The sequence below is a fragment of the Bos grunniens genome, chromosome 2 (assembly GCF_055505025.1).
Source record: "Bos grunniens cultivar Pamir isolate PY7600 chromosome 2, Bosgru_T2T1.0, whole genome shotgun sequence".
In the NCBI taxonomy this organism is placed as follows: Eukaryota; Metazoa; Chordata; class Mammalia; order Artiodactyla; family Bovidae; genus Bos; species Bos grunniens.
In genome coordinates, this window is record NC_141166.1 from 86,851,658 (window position 1) to 86,867,656 (window position 15,999).

At 36.3% G+C, this 15,999-nt stretch overlaps 1 long non-coding RNA gene across 9 annotated transcripts in view; it reads right to left on the reverse strand.

Moving 5' to 3' along the window:
* The window catches only part of LOC147378299 (uncharacterized), a 677,507-nt gene that overhangs the window by 128,678 nt on the left and 532,830 nt on the right, over positions 1 to 15,999 (reverse strand). Inside the window, exon 7 of one of the 9 annotated variants that reach the window (XR_015145808.1) lies at positions 12,153 to 14,432. The exons of the other annotated variants lie outside the window; for them this stretch is intronic. This is a non-coding gene — a long non-coding RNA (uncharacterized LOC147378299). Of the gene's footprint in view, positions 1 to 12,152; positions 14,433 to 15,999 lie in introns of those variants that run through there. 9 annotated transcript variants of the gene reach the window in all.

Below are 15,999 nucleotides of genomic sequence, written 5' to 3' on the forward strand. Positions count from 1 at the left end.
TATTCAAATATATATATAGACATGGATATATATGTAAATATATATGTGTATTCTTTACTAACTGAGCTATCAGGAAAGCTATATATATATATGGTTTTTCCTGTGGTCATGTATGGATGTGAGAGTTGGACTGTGAAGGAGGCTGAGCACCGAAGAATTGATGCTTTTGAACTGTGGTGTTGGAGAAGACTCTTGAGTCCCTTGGACTGCAAGGAGAACCAACCAGTCCATTCTGAGGGAGATCAACCCTGGGATTTCCTTTTTTTTTTTTTACTTTATTTTTATTTTTATTTTATTTTTAAACTTTACAATATTGTATTAGTTTTGCCAAATATCGAAATGAATCCGCCACAGGTATACCTGTGTTCCCCATCCTGAACCCTCCTCCCTCCTCCCTCCTCCCTCCCCATACCCTCCCTCTGGGTCGTCCCAGTGCACCAGCCCCAAGCATCCAGTATCGTGCATTGAACCTGGACTGGCGACTCGTTTCATACATGATATTATACATATTTCAATGCCATTCTCCCAAATCTCCCCACCCTCTCCCTCTCCCAGAGTCCATAAGACTAACTGGAACCTATTATACAGAGTGAAGTAAGCCAGAAAGAAAAACACCAATACAGTATACTAAAGCATATATATGGAATTTAGAAAGATGGTAACAACCCTGGGATTTCTTTGGAAGGAATACTTTGGCCACCTCATGCAAAGAGTTGACTCATTGGAAAAGACTCATGCTGGGAGGGATTGGGGGAAGGAGGAGAAGAGGACGACAGAGGATGAGATGACTGAATGGCATCACTGACTCGATGGATGTGAGTCTCAGTGAACTCCGGGAGTTGGTGATGGACCGGGAGGCCTGGCGTGCTGCGATTCATGGGGTCGCAAAGAGTCGGACACAAGTGAGCGACTGATCTGATCTGATGCAAATACATATAAAGACATGCATATAACTTTATACATACATATATATATATGAATACAGATTAAATTTTATCAAAGTAAGAAACTTCATACTCACAAAGATACTGTTACAAAAAGGTAAATCCAAGCTATAGACAGGGAGATAAATTTTTATAACGTATATATCTGATGAAAGACATGGTATGCAGAATATTCAAAGAATTTTTACAACTCAAGTAATAGTCAGAGTCCAATAAGAAAGGCAAAAAATTTGATATTTCACTTAAAAACATTAATAGACATTAGGGAAATGCAAATTAAAACCACTACATACTAACTGGCTATAATTAAATGGAAAATATCAAGCGTTAGTGAAGATGTTGAGCAAGTAGAACTTGCTTGCAGTGCTAGTGGGTCCTGTCAAATAATACAGCTCTGCTGGAAAACCGTTTGTCAATTTCTTATGAAGCAAACATATACTTACACACAACAGAGTAATTTCACCCCTATATATCTAGGCAAATGAAATAAAAACTGGCCTACCCAAATATCTATATGTCAATAACAGCTGGAAACAGCCTACATGCCCTTAACCCTCTCCTCAAGGTCTGGAAATGTGTGTCCTGATACAGTGACTTCATTCATAATTACCAAATCTACAAAAATGACAAACGTCTGTCAACTCAAGTAAAATAAATAAAATGTTTTTCAGAAACATTAATGAACTATGGATATATGTAACAATATGGATGAATCTACAAAGACTTAAGCTGAGTGAAAGAAGGCATGCACAAAAGACTGCATGCTCTATGATCCCAATTATCCTGTATTTCCATTGTGGAATAGGCACAAATATAGGAAGGGGACTTAATGTCTGCCAGGGTCTGATAGTAGAAGGAAGTCATTGACAGAAAAATCCACAGGGAAACTTTTGGAGGTGCTGGGAATATTCTACATACTATATTATGGTTTTGGTGGTGATTATATATTTAAATTGTACTTTCAATATATTTGACTTAAAAAAAGGAAAAGATATCTCACTGAGAGCTCCCACTATGAGAAGGATACAATAGATTGTGATGGGAATGCTCTCCCTTAAAGACTTTTTAAAAGCTGAATGTATTTCAAAAAAATATTTTTAAAGACATGAACTTATAAAGAAACTGTGGCGGATTCATTTTGATTTTTGGCAAAACTAATACAATTATGTAAAGTTTAAAAATAAAATAAAATTTAAAAAAATTAAAAAAAAAAAAGAAACAAAAGTACCAGAAAGTAGAGAAAGTCTTCAAGGGGACTTCATGTTCACCAGATATTTTTTCACTTGAAGCATTTACTAAATTGTGGGCATTTTCTAGTCAAATTTGATGGTATAGCTTACCTTCATCTTACATACTTTGTTGGGATAAAGAGAAATCAGTTAAAATCTCTTTTTTTTCTTTTCTTTATTGGAGGATAATTGCTTTATAATATTGTGTTGATTTCTGCCATACATCAACATGAACCAGTCACAGATATCAAGCACCATATGAGTAACAATTTTAAAATTTGAGAGGTCTTATCACTAAGCTAGTGTTTTCTAAAGCACACTGCAGAATTTCAAAACTGCAGAAAGATTGGGAGCTATTTAAAAGTTTCTAAAAAGCAGCAAAAAGACATTCTAGAGTCTTATAGACTGTATTGAATTGGGAAATTCTAGAGGGTAAATCTCAGTTTGCTGTAATCCCATTAGGATAAAGGAAAAGAGAAAGAAAGGAACAAAAACAATGGCTTTCAATCAAATCTCAAGGCTGGCAGGGCCAAGAAACAAAGCAAAGATAGAATGAGTCAGTAAAACTACAACCAAGTTCTCCAACAAATCAGTCATGATTTCATTGAGGTTTCAGCCCTTTCCTATCTGTCTAGCATAGGGAAGAACATCCTCAGATGGAATAACAACATATTGAACTTCTGTGTTTCCTTTATGCATAATATCTGGCATGCAATGAAAATATTATATACTAGATCTGAGAAGAGGAAAAGACTTAAGCAAAAAAATAAAGAAAAAACTGTCGGAAGACATTTAACAGAATACATAGATAACAGAATTTGCAAGCAAATATTTTAAATATTCGACTATTGTTTAAGAAAATACAGAGTCAATACAAAAAAAAATAAGTAAAGAGAAAGAAATTTCATCAGAATATTGAAACATAAGAACACAAAAACTTTCCATAATTGAAAAATAAAATCCTGGAATTTAGAATTAAATGGATGGTTTGAATAGCAGACTGCAAGTAGAAAAACACAAGTTTTGTAACCTGAAAGAGAAGTCAATAGGAAATACAAAATATTATGCAGAGAAAGAAGAAAGTATGAAAAAGAAAAAACAGAGCATGTAAGTCATGTTTCAAAAAATGTTTAAAAATTTTAATATACCTATAATGAGAATCATAGAAGAAGATGAGAAAGAGAATGGGGCAAAATATTTGCAGAGACAATAGCACAGAATTTCAAATCTCCTGGCAGATGCCCATTTAGAGATTTGTGAAGATTAACAAAATCTATGGATAAATACCAAGAAAGCCATACCAAGAAAATGACAGAAAAATATTTTTTTGAAAAAATCTTAAAAACAACTAGAGAAATACTGCTGCTGCTGCTGCTAAGTCGTTTCAGTCATGTTTGACTCGGTGCGACCCCAGAGATGACAGCCCACCAGGCTTCCCCATCCCTGGGATTCTCCAGGCAAGAACACTGGAGTGGGTTGCCATTTCCTTCTCCAATGCATGAAAGTGAAAAGTGAAAGGGAAGTCGCTCAGATCACGAAGTCGCTTCGCAATCCCATGGACTGCAGCCTACTAGGCTCCTCTGTTCATGGGATTTTCCAGGCAAGAGTAGTGGAGTAGGGTGCCATTGCCTTCTCCAGAGAAATACTACATTATCTTAATAGGTGCAACAAGACAGAGAGATGACTAATCAACATAAATTATGAAAAGTAAAACAATGGAATGACATTTTACAGCTCACCAGGAAAAAATGCTAACCTAGATACCCAAGATATTCTTGTGAAAGAGAAGGTAAACAGAGTCAATTTCTGACAAATAGATAATTTACCACCATCAGTGTTTTACTAAAAGAAAGACTAAATTAATTTCTTCAAAAAGGCAAAGGTCCTAAACAGAAACATAAAAATGGGGGAAGAAAAGAAGGATTTTTTAAGAAGTAAAAATGGGTTTAAATATAATTAGAGATTATACAAAAAAATAACTGTAATGCTATACGTGATTTTAATTATAACTAAAACTCAAATGCATGGCCACAATGTAGTATATTGGGAATTTGAGGAAGATAATATTTTGATATTCTAGCAGTATTTTATAGATAAAGAAACTATTTTGATAATGAAAATAAATACTAAATGTTGTTACCAATAGTAACCACTAAGAGAATAATTAAATAGTTAGAATGATATAATTAAAGAAAAAATAAGAAAAAAATGTTGGTGAATCAGGAAGAAGGTGAACAATCCCGAAGTGAAAATTAAATGAGTCACAAAATGACTAGTATGATTGTGGATACATATATAAATAACAACTTAAATATAAATAGGCTAATCACTTTAAGTAAAATTCTTGGATTTTTAAATCTACTTAAAAATATGAATATACATTTAATTTGCTTAGGGCAAGAGGAAGTTTGAAAGTGAAAGGACAAAGAGCATACATATATTAACCAAAGGAAACTTTGTACAGTTCTACTAATATCAGTTGAGCAGTTATATGATGACCTACAAGATCTTCTAGTACCAAAACTTCTAACACCAAAAAAGATGTCTGTTTCATGACAGGGGACTGGGATGCAAAAGTAGGAAGTCAAGAGCTCCCTGGAATAACAGGCAAGTTTAGCCTTAGAGTACAAAATGAAGCAGTTCAAAGGCTAACAGTGTTGCCAAGAGAATGCATTGTCATAGCAAACACAGTCTTCCAACAACACAAGAGACAACTTGACACATGGACATCACCAGATAGTCAATACCAAAATCAGATAGATTACATACTTTGCAGTGGAAGATGGAGAGGCTCTATACAATTAGCTAAAACAAGACTGAGAGTTGATGGTGGCTCAGATCATGGACTCCTTATTGCAAAATTCAGACTTAAACTGAAGAACATAGGTAAAACACTAGACCATTCAGGTATGACCTAAATCTAATCCCTTATGATTATACAATGGAAGTGACAAATAGATTCAAGGGATTAGATCTGACACAGTGCTTGAAGAACTATGGATGCAGGTTCATAACATTATATAGGAGGCGGTGATCAAAACCATATCCAAGAAAAAAATAACAAAAGGCAAAATGGTTGTCCGAGGAGCCCTTCAGAGAAGGCAATGGCACCCCACTCCAGTACTCTTGCCTGGAAAATCCCATGGACGGAAGAGCCTGGTAGGCTGCAGTCCATGGGGTCACGAAGTGTCAGACACAACTGAGCAACTTCACTTTGACTTTTCACTTTCATGCATTGGAGAAGGAAATTGCAACCCACTCCAGTATACTTGCCTGGAGAATCCCAGGGATGGGGGAGCCTGATAGGCTGCTGTCTCTGGGGTCACACAGAGTCGGACACAACTGAAGCGACTTAGCAGCCGTAGCAGTAGCAGTAGCAGAGGAGCCCTTACAAATAGCTGAGGAAAGAAGAGACACAAAAGGCAAAGGAGAAAAGGAAAGATACACACATCTGAATGCAGAGTTCCAAAGAATAGCAATGAGAGATAAGAAAGCCTTCCTAAGTGATCAATGCAAAGAAATGGAGGGAAACAACAGAATGGGAAGACTAGAGATCTCTTTAAGAAAATTAGAGATACCAAGAGAACAGTTCATGCAAAGATGGGCAGAATAAAGGACATAAATGGTATGGACCTAACAGAAGCAGAAGATTTTAAGAAGAGTTGGCAAAAATACACAGAAGAACTACATAAAAAAGATCTTAATGACCACAACGGTGGGATCACTTACCTAGATCACTTACCTAGAACCAGACATCCTGAAGTGCAAAGTCAAATCGGCCTTAGGAAACATTACTATGAACAAAGCTAGTGGACATGATGGAATTCCAGCTGAGCTATTTCAAATCCTAAAAGGTGATCCTGTGAAAGTGCTGCACTCAGTATGCCAGCAAATTTGGAAAACTCAGCAGTGGCCACAGGACTGGAAAAGTTCAGTTTTCATTCCAATCCCAAAGAAAAGCAATGACAAAGAATGCTCAAACTACCACACAATTGCCGTCATCTCACATGCTAGCAAAGTAATGCTCAAAATTCTCCAAGTTAGGCTTCAACAATACATGAACCAAGAACTTCCAGATGTCAAGCTGGATTTAGAAAGGGCAAAGGAACCAGAGATCAAATTTCTATGATCCAACATAAGTTGGATCATAGAAAAAGCAAGAGAATTCCAGAAAAACTTCTGTTTCATTGACTACACTAAAGCCTTTGATTGTGTGGATCACAACAAACTGTGGAAAATTCTTAAAGAGATGAGAATACCAAACCACCTTACCTGTCTCTTGAGAAATCTGAATGTAGGTCAAGAAGCAACAGTTAGAACTGGACATGGAAAAATGAACAGGTTCCAATTTGGGAAAGGAGTACGTCAGGGATGTATATTATTGCCCTGCTTATTTAACTCATATGCAGAGTACATCATTCAAAATGCCAGGCTGATTGAAGTGCAAGCTGGAATCAAGATTGCTGGGAAAAATATCAATAACCTAAGATACGCAGATGACACTACCATTATGGGAGAAAGAGAAAAGGAACTAAGAAACCTTGATGAAAGTGAAAGAGAGAGGAGAGTGAAAAAGCTGGCTTAAAACAACATTCAGGAAACAAAGATCATGACATCCAGTCCTATCACTTCATGGCAAATAAATGGGGAAACAATGGAAACAGTGACAAACTTTATTTTCTTGGGCTCCAAAATCATTGCTGACAGTGTCTGCAGCCATGAAATTAAAAGACCCTTGCTCCTTGGAAGAAAAGCTATGACCAACCCATACAGTGTATTAAAAAGCAGAAACATCACTTTGCCAACAAACTCCATATACTCAAAGCTATGGTTTTTCCTGTAGTCATGTATGGATATGAGAGCTGGACTATAAAGAAAGCTGAGCGCTGAAGAATTGATGCTTTTGAAGCGTGGTGTTGGAGAAGACTTTTGAGTCCCTTGGACTGCAAGGAGAACAACGCTGTCAATTGTAAAGGAAATCAACCCTTCCTTCCAATATTCATTGGAAGGACTGATGCTGAAGCTCCAATACTTTGGCCACCTGATGCAAAAAATGATTCATTAGAAAAGCCCCTGCTGCTGGAAAAGATTGAAGGCTGGAGGAAAAAGGGACGACAGAGGATGAGATAGTTGGATGGCATCACTGACTCAATGGACATGAGTATGAGCGAGCTCCAAGAGTTGGTGATGGACAGGGAAGCCTGGTGTCCTACAGTTCCATGGGGTTGTAAAGAGTCGGACATGACTGAGTGACTGAACTGAACTAATAACAGAAATCAAATTAATTACATCCTTTGTGGCCAAAGATGGAGAAGCTGTATATAGTCAGCAAAAACAAGACCTGAAGCTGATTGTGACTCAGATCATTAGCTTCTGTTAGCAACATTCATACTTAAACTAAAATGAGCAGCCAAATAGAAAGGAGAGACAAGAAGGACTTCTTCAATGAACAGTGCATAAAACTAAAAGAAAACAACAGAAGGGGAAAGACTAGAGATTGCTTCAGGAAAATTGGAAATATCAAAGGAACATTCCCCCTCAAAATGGACTCAATAAAGGACAGAAACAGTAGCAACTGATAGATTCTGAAGAGATCAAGCAGAGATGGAAAGAATACACAGAAGAACTGTTCAAAAAAGAACTCAATGAACCTGATAACCATGATAGTGCGGTCAGTCACCCAGAGCCAGACTTTCTGGAATGTGAAGTCAACTGGGCCTTAGGAAGCACTGCTGTCAATAAAGCTAGTGGATGCAATGGAATTCCAATAGAGCTATTGAAAACCCTAAAGGATGATGCCAGCAAAGTGTTGCACTCAATATGTCAGCAAATCTGGAAGACCCAACAGTGGCCACAGGACTGGAAAAGGTCAATCCTCATCCCAATTCCCAAGAAGAACAGTACTAAAGAAGGTTCTAAACATCAGACAATTGCACTCATCTCCCTTGCTAATAAGGTTATACTTAAAATCTTGCATGTTAGGCTTCAGGATTACATGAACCAAGAGCATCCAGATGTCTAAACTGGATTTAGAAAAGGTAGAGGAACCAGAGATCAACTTGCAACATTCACTGGATCATGGAGATAGCAAGGCAATTCCAGAAAGATACATCTACCTCTGTTTCATTGACTATGCTAAAGCCTTTGACAGTGTGGATCATAACAAACTATGGAAAGCTCTTAAAGAGATGGGAATACCAGACATCTTACCTGTCTCCTAAGAAACCTGTAAATGGGTCAAGAAGGAACAGTTAGAACCCTGTATGGAGCAATTGATTGGTTCAGGATTGAGAAAGGAGTACTACAGGGCTGTCTGTTGTCACCCTGTTTGTTTAACATTATGCCGAGCACATTATGAGGTTTTAGCTAGTGGACAAATACACACATGAAAAGGGAAAAAAAAAAAAAAAAGAAATACTATAACAATTGGAAGGGAAGAAATTAAAATTTCCAGCTTAGGAATGAAATGATTTTGTACCTAGGACATTTAAAAAAAATCTTACAGAAAAACCTATAGAATAAATCTGTGAATCTCATAGTTTTCCTATATACATGATTAATTTAAAAAAATGTACCTCTATACATGAACAAGCAAATTAAAAATAAAATTCTTTAAAATAATAACAACTATATTAGAATCAAAACCATTGCAACCTACCAAAAGTTGTGTTTTATTCCTGTATACTAAAGATACAAAACATTATTTAGATCAAATTTTTAAAGAAAAATTGTAAAAATGAAGCCCCATATAATGAGTATAGATTGGAATGGAAGACCCAATGCGTAAAAATGTCGTTTTGTGTCAGATTAATCTATGATTTCAATCCAATTTTTCTCATATATAATTGAGCATTTTCATGGAAATTAAAACTGACCCATAAATCCATATGAAAATACAAAAGGCCAAGAATAGAAAGGCAATGTTATAGAAGATGAATAAAGCCAGAAATTTTTCACTACCAGCTATCAAGCATTAATGAAAACTTTAGTAACTAATATTAATTAATATAGCAGGGTTTTAGCAAAAGGAAAAAAAAAAAAACAGCTAGTGAAATAGAATAAGAAGGCCAGAAACATATGAATATATATCCAGTCACTTGATTTATGACAAAGGTGGCATGCAATTTAGTGGAGATAAGATGGTATTTTCTCAGTAAATGAAACTAATTATTTATCCATATGGGAAAAAATGAATTTAGACCCTTTCTTACAGCAAATACACATAGATATTCCATATAGATTGTATTGAATATTTCTTAATGGGAATATAAAGCAATTAGATTTTAATCAAAAACACAGAAGAACATCTTCATGACTTTGGGGTAAACAGAGAATTTTTAGCCAAACTCCAAAATGCTAACCATAAAATATTAATTGAAATATATTTAAGAATTTATGTTAATCAAAAGCATTAAAGAGATACATGAATTTGAAGAATGTATCTGCAAAATGTATATCTTACTAGAGAGGTGTTAAATCATGTGCAAAAGATATAAAAGACTAAAAATTTATAAGAAAATAAAGCTCATCTTTTTTTTAAAAAAAAAGAGCTAATGGCTTCAACACTTAATGAAAGAAATACTTCCATATCCAGTAAAAGTAAGAAAAAGTATTAAATTTCATTACTGTTGAAATGTTAAATAAAACTAATGTATCACTATCTACCCACCAGGATGGCTGAAATTAAAAAGATAGAAAATGCTGTGTGTTACCAAAAATGTGGATCAACTGAAAATTCTGATAAACTGCTGTGGGAAACACATTAGCAGAGGCTGCATAACAGTGACATCATCTACTTTAGCTAACCAAACATACTGTAGGATTTAGTTTATCAGTCCACTTGCGCTGTCGTCATGAAACAGTCCGGATGGCTTGAAACAATAGAAACTGTTTTCCTCACAGTTCTGGAGACTAACAGTCCAAGGTCAAGTTGCTAATAGGTGTCTGGTGAAAGTTTCCTTCTGGACTGCAGAGACCTGCCTTCTTGCTTTGTGCTCACATGGCCTTTCTTTGCATGTGGAGACACAGAAAGGTGTAAAGGAATAGCGTTCTCTGGCGACTCATGTAAGGATATTAATCCTTTTGGATCAAGGCCTCACCTTATGACCTCACTTAACCTCAGTAACTCTTAGAGGCCCCGTCTCCAAATACAGTCTCACTGGGGGTGAGGATAGGGCTTCAGCATATAAATTTGAGGGGGAGATACCTAGGAGGCACAAGTGGTAAAGAATCCCCCTGCCAAAGCAGGAGATGCAAGAGACACAGGTTTGATCCCTGGGTCTAGAAGATCTCCTGGAGAAGGAAGTGGCAACTCACTCCAGTATTTCTTGCCTAGAAAATTCCATGAACAGAGGAGCCTGGAGGGCTGCAGTCCATGGGGGTCACAAAGAGTCAGACATGACTGAGTATGCACACACCATACCATACAAACTTTTAGCCTCTAACATTCTGCCCCCCAGATTCATCTTTTTCACATGTGAGTTATATTAATTTCATAACAATTGCTCTAAAATTCTTGACTCATTGCAGCATCAACTCTAAAGTCTAGAGTCTCATTTAAGATGACATCATGGGTTAGACTTGAGATCCAATTCATCTTGAGGCAAAATCCCACTGTAGTTGTGACTTTGTCAAACCAGGCAAGTTATGTACTTCCAAAATGCAATAATGCAAAAGGCACAGACAGTCTCATTCTAAAAGGGAGAAGTTGTGAGGAAAATGGACTCTAAGTATCAGTAGGTCTAAAATGTAGCAAGGCAATTCCATCAGATCTTAAGGCTCCAGAATAATCCCCTTTGGTTGGATGCCCCCACCTTCCATGCCCCACCTCAACAGGAAGATGGGGGTCAAGCCCACATGGCTCTATGGAAAAGATATCACTCATGTGATAAGATTATGTTATATAACACAAATGAAGAAATTTTCCAGTGAAGTAAGTCCTCTCATCAGTTTACTTCAAGTTAATAAAAAGTTAGAATATTAAGTCTGAAAGTGAAAGTTGCTCATTCATGTCCGAATCTTTGTGACCCCATGGACTATACAGTCCATGGAATTCTGCAGGCCAGAATACTGGAGTGGGTAGCCTTTCCCTTCTCCAGGGAACCTTCCCAACCCAGGGATTGAATGCAGGTCTCCAGTCTGAGGAAGATCCAATTAGATGAGCCCTTGTAAAGATCTAGTGGTCAGAGTCAGGAAGAAGTCAGAGAGATTTCACATGTCAGATGTGCTCTCCTGTTGGCCTTAATGAAGAAAACAGTCACATTTTGATGAGAGTCACATGCTAGAGAACAGTGAGCACCTGTGCAGAGCTGCGAGCTTCAGTCCTATAACTGCAATAATTGAATCTTGGCAACAAGATTGGGCTTGAGCTTGGAAGAGGACTCCAAGCCTCAGAGGAGATCACAGCCTTAAATGACACCAAAATTGCATCCCGGTGAAAACCTGAGCAAAGGACCCAGTTCACCAACAGCAGGAATCCTGACCACGGAAATTTTGTTCTAATTTAGCAGATTGTAACTTGTGTTCCTTTAGGCTCCAAAAGGTGTAATAATTTGGGGCACAGCAATAGCAAACAAATACAAATGACTTTCCACATATCTTATTAATAAAGAGATGAAATCTGTTATAAGATGCATGCATATTTTCTAAAATCCCAATACTGTTATGTACAAATATATATATATATATATATATAAATTCATGAAAACAGACTTGCAACACATAAATTTTAAATGCATTATTTATTCCATTAAGAGTAAGTAGGCGGACTTAACGGAGAAGGCAATGGCACCCCACTCCAGTACTCTTGCCTGGAAAATCCCATGGACAGAGGAGCCTGGTAGGCTGCAGTCCATGGGGTTGCTAAGAGTTGGACACGATTGAGCAACTTCACTTTCACTCTTCACTTTCATGCATTGGAGAAGGAAATGGCAACCCACTCTAGTGTTCTTGCCTGGAGAATCCCAGGGACGGGGGAGCCTGGTGGGCTGCCGTCTATGAGGTCGCACAGAGTCAGACACCACTGAAGCGACTTAGCAGCAGCACCAGCAGCAGGTGGACTTAAAGTGTTGACATGGCTTTCCACCCTGCCTAACATAATAGCTTAACTTAAATAGTACAATGAAATTCATTCAAATATCAGGATTCAGAAGAAAGCCATTGCTTATTCTAATGACTAACCAAACAAACAACAACAGCAAATAGTGATAACTGTGTACATTTTATCAGCACTTCATGACCCTAGTAGATTCCCTAAAACATTGCAACAACATTCAAAAAAGCAAACTTTACTCTTGTTAACAATTTGTTCTCTAATTTTTATTAATGCATTTTTCTAGAAATAATTAATGGTATCAAATTTATAGTGATTAACTATTTCTTAATGCAATTTCAAAAAAGATTAAGTGAATGGAATGATTCTTCTGAAATGAATCTGGTAGCTGCTATTATTAAAGTCACCTAAAAATTCACACTTCCAGTAAGTAAAATCTTGTCATAAAATGTTCAAAGGTTTTTTAAAGAAATAGGAAACAAAGTTTGTATTCTTGTGGTACAAACTATAAGTAAGGGTGGCAAGAGTCAGAATATTAGCCTTTCAAAAATATGTATATTTTCTAGATAAATTATTTCATACACAAATTATCAATTCATGATACACACTCCAAAAAGTAAAGCTTGACAAAATACTCCTGTTTGTAGAAATTATAAAAAGTAAGTTGAAGCCATATAGAGATCAGAATTCTTTAAAAGAATAAGAAACACCAGTAATAAACTTGAAGCTTAATTTTAAAACTTTCCCCAGCACAGATTAGATGGATAACCTAAAGCTAAACTATGTCCTTTTTTACTTTTAGACCTTAATTCTGAAATGTGAGCTCATCAAAAATACTTATCTGGTTCTAATAAGAAAAACCTTTTTTACCCTATGTCTAAGTGTTATTATCATGGGGAAGAGCCTCATGGGCTTGTGTGTAGTGTGTGAACCTGTAGCACCTGGGCACTTGGTAGGAATGCAGGCTCCCAGGCAGACTCGTGAATCAAAATATGTGTTTCTACAAAATCCCTAGTAGCTATGCACACTTTGAAGCAGAAGCTCACAATCCTGGTTGTAGGTTAGAACCACCAGGAATCTAAACCACAAAACCAAACGAACTAAAACCAAAATATAAACAAACAACAGGAGACAGAAAACAACAACAAAACACCTAACTAATGATCAAGTCATTAGTTAATGAATGTTAATTAAACTACAGGTTCACTTATCTAGCATTGGATTCTGGGCATCTAGATATTTTAAATTTCTGCCAGATGATTCTAATGGTTAGAAGAGTTGTGAATCAATGTTCACAACCCACTAGTTAGAGAACCCAGCTGTGTTCATGCACATTTCTCTCTAGACAATGGATTTCTGCATCTGAGTCACAGTGAAGATTAGGCCTTCTTACTTTATGGACAGCCCAGATACCAACTGCCTGTTTGAACTTCAAATAGTAAGTTCCCTGGGGCTCACCTTTGATCTATTTTTTTGGTCCATCCAAAAATAAATTATCGCATATCCTTGAAATTAACTGCTATTCTGGAATATAATTATATACTTCCAGTCACTACCTACACCGTGGATTTTTTCTCACTATCTATAAAGGAAAAAGGAGAAGGCAATGGCACCCCACTCCAGTTCTCTTGCCTGGAAAATCCCATGGACAGTGGAGCCTGGTAGGCTGCAGTCCATGGGGTCGCTTGGAGTCAGACACAACTGAGCGACTTCACTTTCACTTTTCACTTTCATGCATTGGAGAAGGAAATGGCAACCCACTCCAGTGTTCTTGCCTGGAAGATATCAGGGACGAGGGAGCCTGGTGGGCTGCTGTCTATGGGATTGCACAGAGTCAGACACCACTGAAGCGACTTAGCAGCAGCAGCAGACCAAATCGCCTGCCTATCCTTCAGCACCTAGCTCAGATATTTATTCCATGTACTAGAAAATGGTTTTACTTTTCCTCTTCTGTGTTTTTGTTTTCTTTTACTATCTTAAATTGCTCAGTATAGGTTATTTATCAGTCATATTGTTTCTTACTATACATGCCTTAATCTCTCCAGCAAAAGTGCCATTGCTATTATTGGTTTGGAATCCAATGCCTAATCATGAAAATCAATCATTCTTCCCTAATCATCAATGAATAAAACACTTTATAATATTTTTTAAAATAGTTTCTCTAGTGAATCCCATTCTTCTAGTTTTCTGCAAGTGTTTATTCCATACCTGTAAGAAAAAGAAACACACTGTATACACTCCAAAAGTAGAATGTTTTGTTTCTATTTCAGAATAATTTGGGCAAACGTGTGATCAGAGGGCCTGCCCTAAGATACTGGATGATTGCATATAGTGCCATATATTGGTCCATATTTGGGGAACAATAACAGGAAGACCACACCATTTCAATAAGTCAAATGTTAGGGCTGACTTAAACTGAAGATAAATGAACCTACATAAGCAATGAGAAGGTGTCTTTTACTTACAAGAGGCTCCAAAGACAGGCATTGATGATAGAGAGTCAGCAAGATAAATAAATCATCCTGCCTACCTTTTAGAAGTACCTAATTTAGTGAGTAAGACCCATAAAAAAATACTCAGTAACTTAAGATAACTTAGGGCAGCAAAACTATATTGTATGGAAAGTAAACACAAACTTTGGCAAACATCTCTATGCAAAATAAAAGGTTTAGATTAGGAACTGAACAACAAATCCCACTAATGAACTTTTCCCTACAAAACTCAAAAGCCTTGTGGTTTATGGCACATTAGCATAAAACGGAGAATATTTGCACGGTAATCAAAATTTTAACACTGGTATTTGTGAACCTATTGTAGTTTAAAAGAGAGGTTCTAGTTCAGATTGCCTGGATTTGATAAATCCACCACTTATTAGCTGTGTATCCACAGTTAAGTTTCTTAACTTATCTGCACCTAAATTTCCTCATCTGTAAAATAGATATATCTATAAAATAGCCACTTATTGGTATTGTTTTAAAGTTAAATGAATTAACATACTTAAAGAGCTTAGAATTATACATGGCATAAAACAAGGGCTATAAAAATATTTGATATTTATCATTGCAATTATTTAGTAGAAATAATGAGTACCAATATTACTATAGAATTCTTTTTCCCACAATCCCCCTTTTTGGTAATCTCTTATGAATTATTTTCCTATTAACATTAAAAACTACTAACACTCCTAAATAATATTAAAATACTGTTTCTCTAAGCAAATAATAGCACAATGAAATTATATTATTTACATTAAAGTTGAATTTCTGTAAAAATTTCATAATTATACTTGCTGAATAGTCTAGCACAGGACTGGTATCACAATGTACAGAAACCTGAGAAGAAAGTGTGAATGAATTGACTGCTCAGAAACATAAATATATGAACATAAAACCAATATAAATAGGAAAATGCTTTAGAAAGTTTAGGGTTTATTATTTCAAAAGATCAGGCTCAACAATAGAGAAGACCAGACTGGTGGTAGTATTTTTTGGCATAATAGAATAAAGGGAAAAAATTCTCATAATTTATCCATGCAGATCTTGCCCTTTCTGACACCTTAAAAGCCTCTGACAATTTTTCCTAATGTGCATTCTTGTGTAATGTTGCAATAGTACAATCTGAATCTTTAGATTTGATGACCAATATTTTATCCTAGTTTTCTTTGTGTCAAGTTCAGTATGGTAGATGAGCTAACCTCATTATATGCTGCATTATCAAAAGGTGAAAATAGAAGGCTGCTTCACAAAATCCATGAGCTTTTGAAATGCCAAAGATG